Source organism: Nomascus leucogenys, unplaced genomic scaffold (genome assembly GCF_006542625.1).
Source record: "Nomascus leucogenys isolate Asia unplaced genomic scaffold, Asia_NLE_v1 2704_27818_qpd_obj, whole genome shotgun sequence".
Classification (NCBI taxonomy): domain Eukaryota; kingdom Metazoa; phylum Chordata; class Mammalia; order Primates; family Hylobatidae; genus Nomascus; species Nomascus leucogenys.
This window is the reverse complement of record NW_022096297.1, coordinates 10,536-27,870: the sequence shown is the minus strand read 5'-3', so window position 1 is coordinate 27,870 and position 17,335 is coordinate 10,536. Positions and strand designations below refer to the sequence as shown.

The following is a 17,335-nucleotide window of genomic DNA, read 5'->3' as shown; positions in this document are numbered from 1 at the left end:
TCTAAGAAACCACAACAAGCTGAGTTAACATTTTGACTGCCACACCTGATACTTAACAAAGAATTCTGCCTTCCTAAAATCCCTGATTGAAGGACCCAAAGCGTAAGAGACCTTGTTGTTTTTACCTTTCATCACCCCCATTTTTCTCTTGATCTTAACTTGGGCTCGCTCCCAAAGTGACAGCCTTATGAATTGTGGTTATCTCCCCATAGGCTCCGTTACTGATCTCCGGGAGAAAACCCGTATTTCTTTCTCCGTTGTTTCAGTAACCTCCCGAGTCCCACGCCCTCCTCTGAGTCTGTCATTCAATGGAGAGATTGAGACCACCTGGATCCACTACCCCTGCTCCCCACAGGAAAAATTCAAACTAAGAATGGATGAGACAGGGTTCCTCAGTCACTCCAAAGAGTCCACAATTCCATGCCCCCACCACAATGGGCTCTTTGTGACACTTTGGGAATAAACTGAGAAAGTTCTGTCCTATTTCATCAATATTTTAGAGAAGCTGAGATTTACACACACACACAAAGTACAAGTCCAATTTGTCATCAATACTGTGAAAATTGCCCTCTGTTCATCTCGGGCTGTATGAAAAGACACCACAAAACTTAATGGATTAAAACAACATGATCAGGTCTTCATTCACACATTTGCAATTGGGAGGTAGCTCTCTCCACAGGCATCAGAGGAGGGGTGCTGCTGGAATCTGAAAACCTCAGGCCCAAAACACTCGTGAACAGGTGGCAGGGGGGTGCTGGCTCAGCGGGAGCTCTGACAGGGCTGAGGGATGAGACCCTGTGAGGCACTGAGGTCAGATGATGCCGGTTCATGAAGGAGGAGATTGGTGTGACACTTAGTGTCCCGCTCATAGCTAGCAGGATCTGCAACACTTAGACTTCCTCCAGGCATGGTATCTGGGCTTCAAAGACACAAGCAATCTTAGTGTATGTGGAGTGCTGGAGAAAAATACCATACACCAAGTGACTTAGAAACAACGGAAATATATTTCTTGGTGTTCTCGAGGCTGGGATGTCCAAAACAAGGTGCCAACACACTTGGTGTCTGGTGAGGACCAGTTTTGTGATTCATAGACAGCACCTTTTCACTGAGTCCACCTCGCTGCAAATGACATAATTCCATTCTTTTATGAATGTAATATCCCATCATGTATATGTACCACATTTTCTACATCCAGTCCAACACTGATGGGCATCTAGGTTGACTCCATGTCTTTGTTATCATGAATGAGGCTGCCACGAACATACGAGTACACGTGTCTTTTTGGCAGAATAATTTGTTTTCCTTTGGGTATATACACAGTAGTGAGACTCCTTGGTTGAATGGTGGTTCTATTTTAAGTTATTTGCAAAATCTCTAAACTGCTTTCCACTATGGCTGAACTCAATAACATTCCCCTCAACAGTGTATAAGCGTTCTCTTTCTCTGCAGTCTTGCCAATATCAGTATTTTTTAATTTTTCAATGACAGCCATTCTGACTAGTGTGAGCTGGAATCCCTTGGAGGTTTGATTTTGAATTTCTCTAATGATCAGTAATGTGGAGCATTTTTTCATGTTTCTTGGCCTCTTGTATGTCTTTTTTTGAGAAGTATCTGTTCATGCCCGGGCACACATTTTAAAGGGGTCATTTCTTTTTTCTTTACTTATTTATTTAAGTCCCTTGTAGAGGAAAATCACTTTGACCACGATATCACCACCAACCAGCCTCCCCTTACTGCCACAAATACGGACCTCGCCATCTCCAGTACATGGCACTGGCTCATGTCCACTACCCAAACCCTTGCCTTGCTGCTTCCCTGACCTCATGCTTTGCTGTTTACCCCAAAAATGACCTCATTAGAGTGGAATTTTGCTGAGATCACCATCTGCTTTCAGTATAAGCCCATTACTTTATGGTGCAAGGAACCCATAAGGTCTCAGTCAGATTGCAAAGCTGCCCTATAAGTTATGGAAAACTATAGACTTGGGAGAACTGAGTGTAAGAATACCACGCCCGAATCTAACCAGCTCTCCAGTGATAATGCTCACGCAGTGCTGCGGAAATGCCTATGCACTGGAGTGTGTTCTGGGTGCAGGAAGCAGGTCCAGGTCTCACTTCCGCAGGACACGGGACATTTCCAGAACCCGGAGATCTTCCTCTCACTCATATACACCCCTTCATATCTTGTCCCTATAACCTCATCATTGTGACCCTACAGGCACCTACTAATGCCCTGGAAACTAAACTGTCACCAGGGCCTCAGTTTCCCCAAATAGCCCAAATTTCTTCTTATGCTGGGATGAGACTGGTGCTCACTTCCTCCAATGCTGAATTTCCTGGGCCTGCCACACATCAGGAAATCACTGCTTCCCCAGAGGGACAGGAGACCCCACTGCTCTGCCACAGCGACCACCCCTAGCAAGGCTTCAGATGTCACCTCCTACCTTAAGGTTGAGGGACAAGCTTCAGTTCTCACTCCATTGCCCCCAGTCCTCCACAGCCTCCACAGGCCAATGCCTGCCGCCTTCACACAGAGCTACAGGGGAGGCCCTGAGCACCCAGCCTGTGGGACCAGCTCTGTGCATGACCTTCCCATGCTGGCAGGGGCTGCCTGGCCTGCACACTGGGTTCAGCAACCTCACCGTAGGTATTTATTGCCTCTCGAGCGACTGCATTCATTTCTCATCTCCAGAAACCTTATCCCATCTACCTCACTAGGAGAAGGAGGAGGAGAGTGGATAGTGGTACATTTTAAAATGTGCTCCAGTCTTCTTAGGAATTCTCCTCAAATAACACAGGAGGAACCACAGGAATTTGATCCTGCATATTTCAAGCGACCAGTGATCATCCCACTCACGCTGTGTGCCTGGAGACTCTTAAGCCTGCCCAGAATTGGGTTAAGAGCAAGGTATTTGTGCACACAGCACCAGGTGATGCAAGCTAACATCAAACTCACTGCCACCTTGGACGCCTCCCTGAGAGACTTTCAAGAGACATTAGGTCTCAAGCAGCAAGCTCAGGAGTCCTCGGCCCCAATGGTCCTAGACATTCGTTTGGCCTTAAACTGTCCATTGCCCAAGCAATGAGGCAATTTTCCACTCTAGGGAACCACATGCTGTGTGCACATCCTTAACGAACCCAGCAAAACCTGCCCCGCCTGGTAACACAAGGCCAGGTGGGATTCAGTCACAATCAGGTGGTCTGCAACATCCCAGCCAACCAATGGGCTTTGATGTCTTGTTATGGTTAGAGCTCAGGTACTGGGGAGGCTGGTTCAGGGCAGGATTCCTCATCCTGTCCTGTGCATGGGTGTCAGTCGTGAACTTGTCTCCCTAACAGAGTGTATCCTGTGATATGCAGGCCAGGCTCTCCTGGGGGCTTTAAATATTCCCTTGCTGCAACTAGCTCAACATCAGGCACCAGCACAGGCATCTCGGGGTCCATTGTCTTAGGAGTCATGGAGAATCCATCATTGGTTGCTGCCTGGGCCTGGCCAGGGCTGACCAAGGCAGATGAGGGGACCCTCCATGGACTCCTGTCTGAACCCCAGCTTCCCAACAAATTTCTCAACTGCCCTTGCCACCAGAGTTATTTAATATACCCAACGGAAAGTAACCCAGGATATTAGGACACCTGATCCCAAATGACTCTTAAATAGGGAAGTCCTCTCCTGTTTGTGCACGGCTGCTCTTGTTACAGGAGACCCGGGACAGAGGACTGCTGTCTGCCCTCTCTCTTCACTCTGCCTAGCTTGAGGATCTGTAAGTAACCCAAAACTTACACTTTCACATTGAGGCTTCAACATTGAACCTGTGCCCCCAATCTGACCTCTGACTCCCGGGCCACCCCAGAGGGACCTAGTGGGTGAATCCCCTGCTGTGGATTTCTGTCTGAAATTCTGGTGACTGCTGGGAGCATTAGCTACCAGCTCAATTAATGGAGAAACTCAAGGAATTTCCTTCTAAATACACGTGTCCTACTTGACACGTCCGATAGAGACAACAATAGCTCCTTAAAACATCCTTGTATTTGGAGAGGAGCCTATCCTGCTCCTTGGCCTGTTTTTCAAACAGGTTACTTGTTATTTGCTTTTGAGTTGTTTGACTTACTTATGTATTTAGATATTTACCCCTTCTACCACTTAGGGTTTGCAGTTATTGTCTTTCATTTTCTGGGTTGCTTTTTCACTCAGTTATTTCTTGGTGTGTTTTGACATGCAGATGCTTTAGAGGTCAGTGCAGCCCCACTTGTCTATTTTCCCATTTATTGCCTGTGTCTTTGGTGTCATAGGAAAGATATCATTACCAACATCAATGACAAAGCATTATCTTCATATGTTCCTCTTGTCATTTTATGGCTTCAGTTCTATGTTTAGGTCTTCGATCCATTTTGAGTTGATAAAGGACCACATGTACACGAACAGCAAATCCTAAGGTGGTATACAGTAGATATATACCACTTTAAATTCTTATTCAAATCACAATAGAGCTGGAAAGAAATTTTTGGCTGTAGACGATCTTTTTACTTGGATATCACTGTGTTCATTTCACCCATCGCCTGATAGGGTCATTGTCCTCTTCACACTGGCCCCTACTGGAGGCTACTCACCCCATACCTTCATGAGAGTGGTCACGCCCTTGATGCCTGCAACAAATGACTCTTCACTTGATAGGAATTCATGCCTGCTGCCACAGTGTAGACCTATAGAGAGTAGTGGGGCCATCTGCAGGAAGAGACATTTGTACCCTGAACTTATTGAACAAAAGCACTGCTGTTATCCTTTGGTAGAATTGTAGAAAGTAAATATGTAATGAAGTGAGAAACAGGAAAATCATGACAGGATCTTCGTCATCACCATCCTCTCCAACACAACACAGACACTACACATAGAGATTCAAACTAGAGTGAAAGCTGGGAGAGCAAAGGAAGAAAACAGGGACATTGAGACCAACGGGATCCCACACAGTCTCCAACGAAATGCACACCTCTCTCTGAGAAGGTTCAAGCTTTCTTGTCTTTGAGCCTTCTGTCTGCAGACCTACACATCCAGGCTCCCTCCTCTCTACCGACTCATCTGCTCCTGCTCTCCCTCCTCCAGGTCACCCCAGCCATGAAGACCTTCGCCCTCCTCACTGCCATGCTTCTCCTGGTGGCCCTGCAGGCTCAGGCGGAGCCACTCCGGGCAAGAGCTGATGAAGCTGCAGCCCAGGAGCAGCCTGGAGCAGATGATCAGGAAGTGGCTCATGCCTTTACATGGGATGAAAGTGCCGCCCTTCCGCTTTTAGGTGAGACAGGCCGGCATGCAGAGCTGCAGGGTCTAGAGGGATGGACGGGAGACAGAGTCTGGAATCGAGTCTCAATGGTCCATGTCACTTAGGTGGCTTCATTTAGCATCTCTGGGCCTTGGTTTTCTCATCTATAAATTGAATAGCGAGCCCAATAAATCTAACAGGTTTTCTCTCTTTAAAGACTTGAGGCTGCTCTGCCTGGAGAGTAACCATTCTTTTATTCCTTTACTTCCTTAACAATCCTTTCACTTTAGAAAATCAATAAAATTAAAAAATAAAACTTGACATCAAGATATGTCTGTGAAATTCAGTAGGTTTAAGATATGAAGAGACAGTCTGACTAATTCTTTCTGGATTCAAACAAGTAGATTTCATTACAAGGAGAATATTTTACTGTATCTATAGAATAGATTTTAAAAAGTAGAGCCAAGCCCAAGAGTGTGTTCAGCTGTGTGTGTGATGGGGCAGAAGCACAAAAATGAGAGCAAATGCGAGTGACTCTCGAATCCTGTGTGACCAGCACTGCTCTGTGTATTTATTCCTATTCACTGAGGTTGTTCATGCTACTGGCCCTAATACAGCCAACATCACTCATTAACTAGCACATCACTTCTCCAAGATTCCCTTTACCAGCACTGCTGACCTTCTGATCCATTTATGATGATTTCTCTGTGTCCCCAGACTCAGCGAGAGGCTTGAGGTGCATTTGCGGAAGAGGAGTTTGCCGTTTGTTATAACGTGGCTTTGGGTCCTGCGCCTTTCATGGTACACTCCACCAGATCTGCTGCCGCTGAGCTTGCAGAATCAAGAAAAATAAGCTCAGAATTTACTTTGAGAGTTAAAAGAAATTCTTGTTACTCCTGTACCTTGTCCTCCATTTCCCTTTCTCATCCAAAATAAATACTTTGTTGCAAGATTTCTGTCTTTACATCTCTTTCACATTTAATGTGTCTTTGTATCTCAAGGCACTTGGGATGCACCTACCAGAACCCTAAGTGTTTAAAAAAAATAAAATTCCAAATTCTAGGAATTTCAAGTAGGAGTTTGGGCTTCAGACTCAAATGGAAACGAAGGCCCAAATCACACCACCAATCTCCCCATCCACTGCTCTGTCTTTTCCCTCTGCCTCATTTTCTCTGGATCCACTCTCAAAGAGCTCCCGTGGGGTGGGCAAACAATCGGTGTCAGCTTAAACTTCACGCAGTCACAAGTCATTCCTCCTCAGGAAAAGCAGCATCATCTCTGTCATAAAGACCCGGAGTTTTATTGAACGTGTCCAGATCACACATTTGCCTTTTAAGCCATTGGGTTACAGGAGATTCACTGAAACAACTTTAAGAGGGAAATGGGTTGTTAGCAAAGGCGGCATGCATGGAACAGAAACCACAGCGCCCCACACTGGGATGTCCACATTAAGAGCACCCTCCAGCCATGTCTACTAAGACGTGGATTTCACAGCCATAAAGTTGTCTTCACACCCAGAAAACGCACAAGCACAAATGCTCCACTGCACTTTGCAACACGCACTCTCTTGTGTTGCCTTAAAGCCGCTGAGAATCTGATTCTGCCTGGAAAATACAGCTTCAGAGGGTTTAAGGGGTGAGGGAGGGACAGCATTTCACCAGGAAAACGGTAGCCTTCTTGTTGCTGCAGGGTGCTGAGGCACCTCAGGGGTCCAGGCACACCACTGGGACACTGCATGGATGGGGAAGCCCATGCAGACCCCAGGGAAGACAGAGTGGGTGCCCACCTCCAGTGCATTTCCCCTAGCTCACCCAGGGTTTCACCTTTCCTGCCTTTGTCTTCAGGGAAGTTGAGGCCAACGGCTCTCCCTACTGCAACGTTCTGACTCCTATTTCACCAGTCTACAATAAGCGCTTCCTTCACATTTCTGAGACGTCTTGGTGAATTTTTTCTTGTACAATAAATGAAATAGGTTTCTTTGGCTAATTCTTTTCTGATTTTCTAATCTTGGCTACAAGCCAAACCAGAATGAAAGGCATCTGAAAAGTACTCATTCCATTTTATGAATATCTGAATTTTTTCCTTTTTCACTAAGAAACAAACAACTCATGAAGAACCTAAGGGAAAGAGCCCCCTCTAACCTTTCCCCTCAGTCACCCTCCCAACCTCTCAATGCTGTGTCCTCCTGGCTGACAGTGACCCCCACCTCTGTTCCAGCCCTCCACCCCACGGTCCTGCCACCACCTGGAATTCCTCCACCTCTGAATATCAAGTATGAAGGTCCCTGTCGCTGACTTACCCACTGTTCTTCCAGCCTCTCCCGCAGCCGTCCCTCCTTCCCTGCTGATCAGCATTGATAAGGCTGTTCTCCTACAGAAATGTGCCTGGGAATAACCCAGGCATCTTTTCCCCAGGCTGCACCAGGAACACCTGTCATCTACCCTCATTTCCTGTTCTTATGAAATGTACTGTCTTTAACTCAGATTCTCTGAGCTAGGTAATATTTTTATATCATTTTCATGCATATTAGTTGAGTTTTGCATTCAAATCTAAGAAACCACAACAAGCTGAGTTAACATTTTGACTGCCACACCTGATACTTAACAAAGAATTCTGGCTTCATAAAATCCCTGATTGAAGGACCCAAAGCATAAGAGACCTTGTTGTCTTTACCTTTCATCATCCCCATTTTTCTCTTGATCTTAACTTGGGCTCACTCCCCAAGCGACAGCCATATGAGCTGTGGTTATCTCCCCACAGCCTCTCTTGCTGATCTCCAGGAGAAAACCCCTATTTCTTTCTTCATTGTTTCAGCCAACTCCTGAGTCCCATGTCCTCCTCTGAGTCTGTCATTCAGTGGAGAGACTGAGACTCCCCCTGGATCCCACACTACCCCTGCTCCACACAGGAAAAATTCAAACTAAGAATGGGAGAGGGGGCTCTTCAGCCACTCCACAGAGTCCACAGTTCCATGCCCCCACCACGATGGGCTCTCTGTGACACTTTGGGAAGAAGTTGAGAAAATTCATTCCTATTTCATCAATATTTTAGAGAAGCTGAGATTTCAACACACAAAATACGTACAAATCCAATTCCTCAGCAATACTGTGAAAATGCCCTCTGTTCATCTAGGGCTGTGTGAAAAGACACCACAAACCTTAGGGAATTAAGACAGCATGATCAGGTCTTCATTCACACATTTGCAATTGGGACATAGCTCCCTCCATGGGCATCAGAGGAGAGGTTCTGCTGGGAGCTGAAAACCTCAGGGCCAAGACGCTTGCACACAGGTAGCAGGGAGTGCTGGGCTGGCTCAATGGGAGCTCTGACAGGCTAAGGGATGAGACACTGTGATGCACTGAGGCCAGGTCATGCCAGCTCGTGAGAGAAAAGATAGGTGTGACACTTTTTATCCCACTCATAGCTAGGAGGATTCGAACCAGAGAGATTTACAAACACTGCGTATCAGTTTTGTTTTCCTAGAAAGCTGGTTGCTCTAGGTTCTCTAGCTCGTCCTTGCAGGTGGGCTCAGTTCCTGACTTTTTGCAATGCTTAGACTTCCTCCAAGCATGGTATCTGGGCTTCAAAGGCACCAGCAATCTTAGTAGATGTGGGGTGCTAGAAAAAAAAATACCATACACCAAGTGACATATAAAAAACAAAAATACATTTCTCAGTGTTCTCGAGGCTGAGGTGTCCAAATCAAGGTGCCAACAGATTTGGTGTCTGGTGAGGACCAGCCTTTTGCTTCATAGACAGCACCTTCTCACGGCTTCCTCACTTGGGAGAAGGCATGAAGGCGCTCTCTGCAGCCTCTTCCTCAGGGGCACTCATACTATTCACAAGGACTCCACCCTCCGGAACTTAGCAGCTCCCAGAAAGCCCCACCTTTTCGTGATATCACCTGGGGTAGGGATTTCAACATATGAATTTCAGAGGGACAAAAACGTTTAGGCTGCAGCACCATCCAATACACAGGAAGTGAAAGATACCAACTTCTTATGACCTTAGCCCAACAAACGGCATGGGGCTAAGTCAGGTGTGTTCAACTGGTCAAGATGTCACCCAATCTAGATTCAACAGGAGACATTTTCACTTCCATTTTTATGTGAAAAGAGTCAGGGATTCAGGGCCACATTTTAAAACAGCTCAAGGAAGTTATTTCTTCATGGTTTATTGTAAAATTGCTGCAGACGACAACACCAGACACATAGACAACCTGAGAGAGGCAGCTGGGAAACGCAGATAAAGTGCAGAGAACTTGGAGTTCTTGCCTGTCCCAGCTGGATCTGCAGACCCGGGAGTCTCTGTGTGGCACAGGCAGCACCACGACCCTCCCTGCAGGAGGGTGGACAAATGGCTGAGGGGAGGGACAGGGCGTTGCACTCTGAGGAGCTGGGATGTGGCCCGTCCTCCTCAGAGTTCATCCCCACCCACCCCCGCTCTGCCTCATGCTAACATGCACGCTGTGTTCCACGAATGCCCTTCCCTACCAGCTCAAAACCAGGTCTCAGGGGTGTGCCCGAGATCCACACACACTGTGTCTGTTGGGGCCACCAGACAGCCTCAATGTGTGTGGGAATATTCATGCTGCTCTGGAGGCCTCTCTCCTCTCACGCCCACATCTGCACCCTCACCCACAGCTTCTCCAGAATATTTCCTTCAACCTGATGGTGTCAAGGCTCTCATGGAGAGTTCAGACTCGCTTCAATATTCCCTGACACGTCAAACGCATGTGTGTGAAAGAACAGCTTCAGCCATGTCTACTGTCACTGGGTGTTGACACTGGTGGAGAAAATGGGAATATCAGGCCGGGGCGAGGACTGAGGATAAACATGGAAGGGAAAGTGTTGCAAAGACTTTTACACAAGACACCTGTTAGCTGAAACTCCAGAGTTCTGCCAAGGTTCTAGGGCAGTCCAAAAAGACATGCGAAAGGGACTGCAAGAGAAGAATCTCTGTGTTAGTTGAGATGAAAGTTGGAAAGCCACTGGACAAGGAACAGGTTCAAGCTCAACACAGGCTGGGATCCCAGTGGGTTCCTCGAAAGGACTAACAGGCACTAGCCTGGAGTGCTCACCGCTGCAGCCAAGCCTGGGAGGGAAGGACATCAAGACACTGAATTAGGGGTGAGGAAGGCGGAACCGGGAGCCACCGCCGACTCGGAGCCACGTGCGGCGCATTATGTGCTCCCGGAACTCCTGAAATCACTCCGGGTGCTACTGGTACGGCTGCTGCTGAACCAGGCACACGGGAGCTGTCAGGCTGTGCAACAGCAGCAGTAAACGGAATGCCCAGAACCCACATTCCTTCATGGGTGACCACCTGGGAAGGCCACCACCACCGGGATGGCCACTAACTCAGACAACAGTACCCCTGCCCAAGAGATCATCCGGGGAGACGACAGCTTCATCGGAACAAGACACATCAATGAATCTCATTATTTTTCAACATTTATTTCAGATTCCCGGGTCCATGTTCAGCTTTGTCATATGTAGGGTGGATCTATAGGGCAATGTTGAGGGTTTCGGTACAATTTATCCGATCGCCCAGATAGAGAGCATACTACACAATAGACAGGGCTACAACATTTGCTCTCCTCCCTCCCTGGTCCCTCTCCCAGTCCCTGCTGCCTATTCTTCCCTCCTTTATGTCCATGAGTCCATGAGTACCCGCTGTGTAGCCCCCAATTATAAGTGAGATCATGCGATATTTGGTTTCCTGCAACTGGGTTAATTCGCTAAGGATAATGGCTTCCAGCTGCATCCATCTTTCTGCAAACAACACAATTTCATTCTCTTTTATGACTGTAGTATCCCATGATGTATATGTGCCACATTTTTTTCAGCAAATCCACCACTGATGGGCATCTAGGTCGATTCCATGTCTTTGTTATCGTGAATGATGCTCGCATGAACATACGACTGCATGTGTCTTTTACGCAGAATGATTTGTTTTCTTTGGATGTATACCCAGTAGTTGGATTGCTCGGTGGAATGAGAGTTCTGTGTTATTTGGCAAATCCCTAAACTGCTTGCCACTGTGTCTGAACAAATTAACACTCCCCCAATAGTGTATAAGCGCTCTCTTCTCTATGCAGTCCTGCCAATATCTGTTATTTTTTGAATATTCATAACAGCCATTCTGACTAGTATGAATTAGTATCTCATTGAGGTTTTTATTCGCATTTCTCTAATGATCAGTAATGTAAAGCATTTTTTCATATGTTCGTCAGCCTCTTGTATGTCTTTTTCTTTTTGAGAAGTATCTGTTCATGCCCTGGCACACATTTTAAAGGGGTCATTTCTTTTTTGCTTACTTATCTCTTTAAGTCCCTTCAAGAGGAAAATCACTTTGACCACGAGGTCACCACCAAACAGCCTCTCCTTACTGCTGCAAGTACGGGCCTCGCCACCCCCGAGACATGGTGCTGGCTCATGTCCAGTACCCAAACCCTTGCCTTGCTGCTTCCTTTTACCTCGTGCTTTGCTGGGTAGCCCAGCGATGACATCATAGAGTGGAATTTTGCTGAGATCACCATTTGCCTTCAGTGTAATCCCATTACTTTATGGCACAAGGAACTTACAGAGTCTCAGTCAAATTGTAAGGCTGCCCTAGAAGCTGTGCAAAAACTATGAACTTGGGGGACCTGTGTGTAACAACCCCATGCCCGAATCTAACCAGCTCTCCAGTGATAATGCTCATGCAGTGCTGGGGAAACGCCTACGGACTGGAGTGTGTTCTGTGTGCAGGAAGCAGGTCCAGGTTCCACTTCCGCAAGACAGGGGGCATTTCCAGAACCCGGAGATCTTCCTCTCGCGCATACACACCCCTTCATATTTTGCCCCTATAACCTCATCATTGCGATCCTACAGGCACCTAATAATGCCCTGGAAACTAAAACTGTCACCAGGGCCTCATTTTCCCCAAATAGCCCAAATTTCTTCTTATGCTGGGATGAGACTGGGGCTTACTTCCTCCAATGCTGAAGTTCCTGGTCCTGCCACTCATTAGGAACTGGCTGCTTCCTCAGAGGGACAGCTGACCTTACTGCTCTGCCACAGCGACCACCACCTATCAACGCTTGAGACGCCTCCTCCTTCCGTAAGATTGAGGGAGATGCTTCAGTTCTCACTCCACTGCCCCCAGTCCTCCACAAACCAATGCCTGCCGCCTTCACACAGAGCTGCAGGGGACGACCTGAGCACCCAGCCTGTGGGACCAGCTCTGTGCATGACCTTCCCATGGCGGCAGGGGCTGTCTGGCCTGTACACTGGGTTCAGCAACCTCACCGTAGGTATTTATTGCCTCTCAAGTGACTGCTTTCTTTTCTCATTTCCAGAAACCTTATCCCATCTACCTCACTAGGAGAAGGAGGAGGAGAGTGGATAGTGGTACATTTTAAAATGTGCTCCAGTCTTCTTAGGAATTCTCCTCAAATAACACAGGAGGAACCACAGGAATTCGATCCTGCGTATTTCAAGCGACCAGTGATCATCCCACTCACGCTGTGTGCCTGGAGACTCTTAAGCCTGCCCAGAATTGGCTTAAGAGCAAGGTATTTGTGCACACAGCACCAGGTGATGCAAGCTAACATCAAACTCACTGCCACCTTGGACGCCTCCCTGAGAGACTTTCAAGAGACATTAGGTCTCAAGCAGCAAGCTCAGGAGTCCTCGGCCCCAATGGTCCCAGACATTCGTTTGGCCTTAAACTGTCCATTGCCCAAGCAATGAGGCAATTTTCCACTCTAGGGAACCACATGCTGTGTGCACATCCTTAACGAACCCAGCAAAACCTGCCCCGCCTGGTAACACAAGGCGAGGTGGGATTCAGTCATGACCAGGTGGTCTGCAACATCCCAGCCAACCAATGGGCTTTGATGCCTTGTTATGGTTAGAGCTCAGGTACTGGGGAGGCTGGTTCAGGGCAGGATTCCTCATCCTGTCCTGTGCATGGGTGTCAGTCGTGAACTTGTCTCCCTAACAGAGTGTATCCTGTGATATGCAGGCCAGGCTCTCCTGGGGGCTTTAAATATTCCCTTGCTGCAACTAGCTCAACATCAGGCACCAGCACAGGCATCTCGGGGTCCATTGTCTTAGGAGTCATGGAGAATCCATCATTGGTTGCTGCCTGGGCCTGGCCAGAGCTAACCAAGGCAGATGAGGGGACCCTCCATGGACTCCTGTCTGAACCCCAGCTTCCCAACAAATTTCTCAACTGCCCTTGCCACCAGAGTTATTTAATATACCCAACGGAAAGTAACCCAGGATATTAGGACACCTGATCCCAAATGACTCTTAAATAGGGAAGTCCTCTCCTGTTTGTGCACGGCTGCTCTTGTTACAGGAGACCCAGGACAGAGGACTGCTGTCTGCCCTCTCTCTTCACTCTGCCTAGCTTGAGGATCTGTAAGTAACCCAAAACTTACACTTTCACATTGAGGCTTCAACATTGAACCTGTGCCCCCAATCTGACCTCTGACTCACGGGCCACCCCAGAGGGACCTAGTGGGTGAATCCCCAGCTGTGCATTTCTGTCTGAACTTCTGGTGACTGCTGGGAGCATTAGCTACCAGCTCAATTAATGGAGAAACTCAAGGAATTTCCTTCTAAATACATGTGTCCTACTTGACAAGTCCGATAGAGAAAACAATAGCTCCTTAGAACATCCTTGTATTTGGAGAGGAGCCTATCCTGCTCCTTGGCCTGTTTTTCAAACAGGTTACTTGTTATTTGCTTTTGAGTTGTTTGACTTACTTAGGTATTTAGATATTTACCCCTTCTACCACTTACGGTTTGCAGTTATTGTCTTTCATTTTCTGGGTTGCTTTTTCACTCAGTTATTTGTTTGTTGGTTTGTTTTTTGGCATGCACATGGTTTAGAGGTCAGTGTAGCCCCACTTGTCTATTTTCCCATTTATTGCCTGTGTCTTTGGTGTCATAGGAAAGATATCATTATCAACACCAATGACAAAGCGTTATCTTCATATGTTCCTCTTGTCATTTTATGGCTTCAGTTCTATGTTTGGGTCTTCGATCCATTTTGAGTTGATAAAGGACCACATGTATACGAACACCAAATCCTAAGGTGGTATACAGTAGATATATACCAAGATTGAATTCTTATTCAAATCTCAATAGAGCTGGAAAGAAATTTTTGGCTGTAGACGAACTATTTACTTCGATATCACTGTGTTCATTTCACCCATCGCCTGATAGGGTCATTGTCCTCTTCACACTGGCCCCTACAGGAAGCTACTCACCCCATACCTTCATGAGAGTGGTCACGCCCTTGATGCCTGCAACAAATGGCTCTTCACTTGATAGGAATTCATGCCTGCTGCCACAGTGTAGACCTATAGAGAGTAGTGGGGCCATCTGCAGGAAGAGACATTTGTACCCTGAACTTATTGAACAAAAGCACTGCTGTTATCCTTTGGTAGAATTCTAAAAAGTAAATATGTAATGAAGTGAGAAACAGGAAAATCATGACAGGATCCTCGTCATCACCATCCTCTCCAACACAACACAGACACTACACATAGAGATTCAAACTAGAGTGAAAGCTGGGAGAGCAAAGGAAGAAAACAGGGACATTGAGACCAACGGGATCCCACACAGTCTCCAACGAAATGCACACCTCTCTCTGAGAAGGTTCAAGCTTTCTTGTCTTTGAGCCTTCTGTCTGCAGACCTACACATCCAGGCTCCCTCCTCTCTACCGACTCATCTGCTCCTGCTCTCCCTCCTCCAGGTCACCCCAGCCATGAAGACCTTCGCCCTCCTCGCTGCCATGCTTCTCCTGGTGGCCCTGCAGGCTCAGGCGGAGCCACTCCGGGCAAGAGCTGATGAAGCTGCAGCCCAGGAGCAGCCTGGAGCAGATGATCAGGAAGTGGCTCATGCCGTTACATGGGATGAAAGTGCCGCCCTTCCGCTTTTAGGTGAGACAGGCCGGCATGCAGAGCTGCAGGGTCTAGAGGGATGGACGGGAGACAGAGTCTGGAATCGAGTCTCAATGGTCCATGTCACTTAGGTGGCTTCATTAGCATCTCTGGGCCTTGGTTTTCTCATCTATAAATTGAATAGCGAGCCCAATAAATCTAACAGGTTTTCTCTCTTTAAAGACTTGAGGCTGCTCTGCCTGGAGAGTAACCATTCTTTTATTCCTTTACTTCCTTAACAAGCCTTTCACTTTAGAAAATCAATAAAATTAAAAAATAAAACTTGACATCAAGATATGTCTGTGAAATTCAGTAGGTTTAAGATATGAAGAGACAGTCTGACCAATTCTTTCTGGATTCAAACAAGTAGACTTCATTACAAGGAGAATATTTTACTGTATCTATAGAATAGATTTTAAAAAGTAGAGCCAAGCCCAAGAGTGTGTTCAGCTATGTGTGTGATGGGGCAGAAGCACAAAAATGAGAGCAAATGCGAGTGACTCTCGAATCCTGTGTGACCAGCACTGCTCTGTGTATTTATTCCTGTTCACTGAGGTTGTTCATGCTACTGGCCCTAATACAGCCAACATCACTCATTAACTAGCACATCACTTCTCCAAGATTCCCTTTACCAGCACTGCTGACCTTCTGATCCATTTATGATGATTTCTCTGTGTCCCCAGACTCAGCGAGAGGCTTGAGGTGCATTTGCGGAAGAGGAGTTTGCCGTTTGTTATAACGTGGCTTTGGGTCCTGCGCCTTTCATGGTACACTCCACCAGATCTGCTGCCGCTGAGCTTGCAGAATCAAGAAAAATAAGCTCAGAATTTACTTTGAGAGTTAAAAGAAATTCTTGTTACTCCTGTACCTTGTCCTCCATTTCCTTTTCTCATCCAAAATAAATACTTTGTTGCAAGATTTCTGTCTTTACATCTCTTTCACATTTGATGTGTCTTTGTATCTCAAGGCACTTGGGATGCACCTACCAGAACCCTAAGTGTTTAAAAAGAATAAAATTCCAAATTCTAGGAATTTCAAGTAGGAGTTTGGGCTTCAGACTCAAATGGAAACGAAGGCCCAAATCACACCACGAATCTCCCCATCCACTGCTCTGTCTTTTCCCTCTGCCTCATTTTCTCTGGATCCACTCTCAAAGAGCTCCCGTGGGGTGGGCAAACAATCGGTGTCAGCTTAAACTTCACGCTGTCACAAAATCACTCCTCCTCATGAGAAAGCAGCATCATCTCTGTCCTAAAGAACTGGAGTTTTATTGAACGTGTCCAGGTCACACATTTGCCTTTTAAGCCATTGGGTTACAGGAGATTCACTGAAACAACTTTAAGAGGGAAATGGGTTGTTAGCAAAGGCGGGATGCATGGAACAGAAACCACAGCGCCCCACACTGGGATGTCCACATTAAGAGCACCCTCCAGCCCTGTCTACTAAGACGTGGATTTCACAGCCATAAAGTTGTCTTCACACCCAGAAAACGCACAAGCACAAATGCTCCACTGCACTTTGCAACACGCACTCTCTTCTGTTGCCTTAAAGCCACTGAGAATCTGATTCTGCCTGGAAAATACAGCTTCAGAGGGTTTAAGGGGTGAGGGAGGGACAGCATTTCACCAGGAAAACGGTAGCCTTCTGGTTGCTGCAGGGTGCTGAGGCAGCTCAGGGATCCAGGCACCCACTGGGACACTGCATGGATGGGGAAGCCCATGCAGACCCCAGGGAGGACAGAGTGGGTGCCCACCTCCAGTGCATTTCTCCTAGCTCACCCAGGGTTTCACCTTTCCTGCCTTTGTCTTCAGGGAAGTTGAGGCCAACGGCTCTCCCTACTGCAACGTTCTGACTCCTATTTCACCAGTCTACAATAAGCGCTTCCTTCACATTTCTGAGAGGTCTTGGTGAATTTTTTCTTGTACAATAAATGAAATAGGTTTCTTTGGCTAATTCTTTTCTGATTTTCTAAACTCCACTTACAAGCCAAACCAGAATGAAAGGGAGCTGAAAAGTACTCATTCCATTTTATGAATACCTGAATTTTTTCCTTTTTCACTAAGAAACAAACAACTCATGAAGAACCTAAGGGAAAGAGCCCACTCTAACCTTTCCCCTCAGTCACCCTCCCAACCTCTCAAT

At 46.9% G+C, this 17,335-nt stretch overlaps 1 long non-coding RNA gene across 1 annotated transcript; it reads left to right on the top strand.

Annotated features, from left to right (window-relative positions):
- Positions 1-3,697: 3,697 nt before the first annotated feature.
- LOC100593797 lies at positions 3,698-6,214 on the top strand. The gene is made up of 3 exons (XR_004029109.1): positions 3,698-3,760; positions 5,098-5,284; positions 5,969-6,214. It is a non-coding gene; the product is annotated as an uncharacterized LOC100593797 (long non-coding RNA).
- Positions 6,215-17,335: the final 11,121 nt, after the last annotated feature.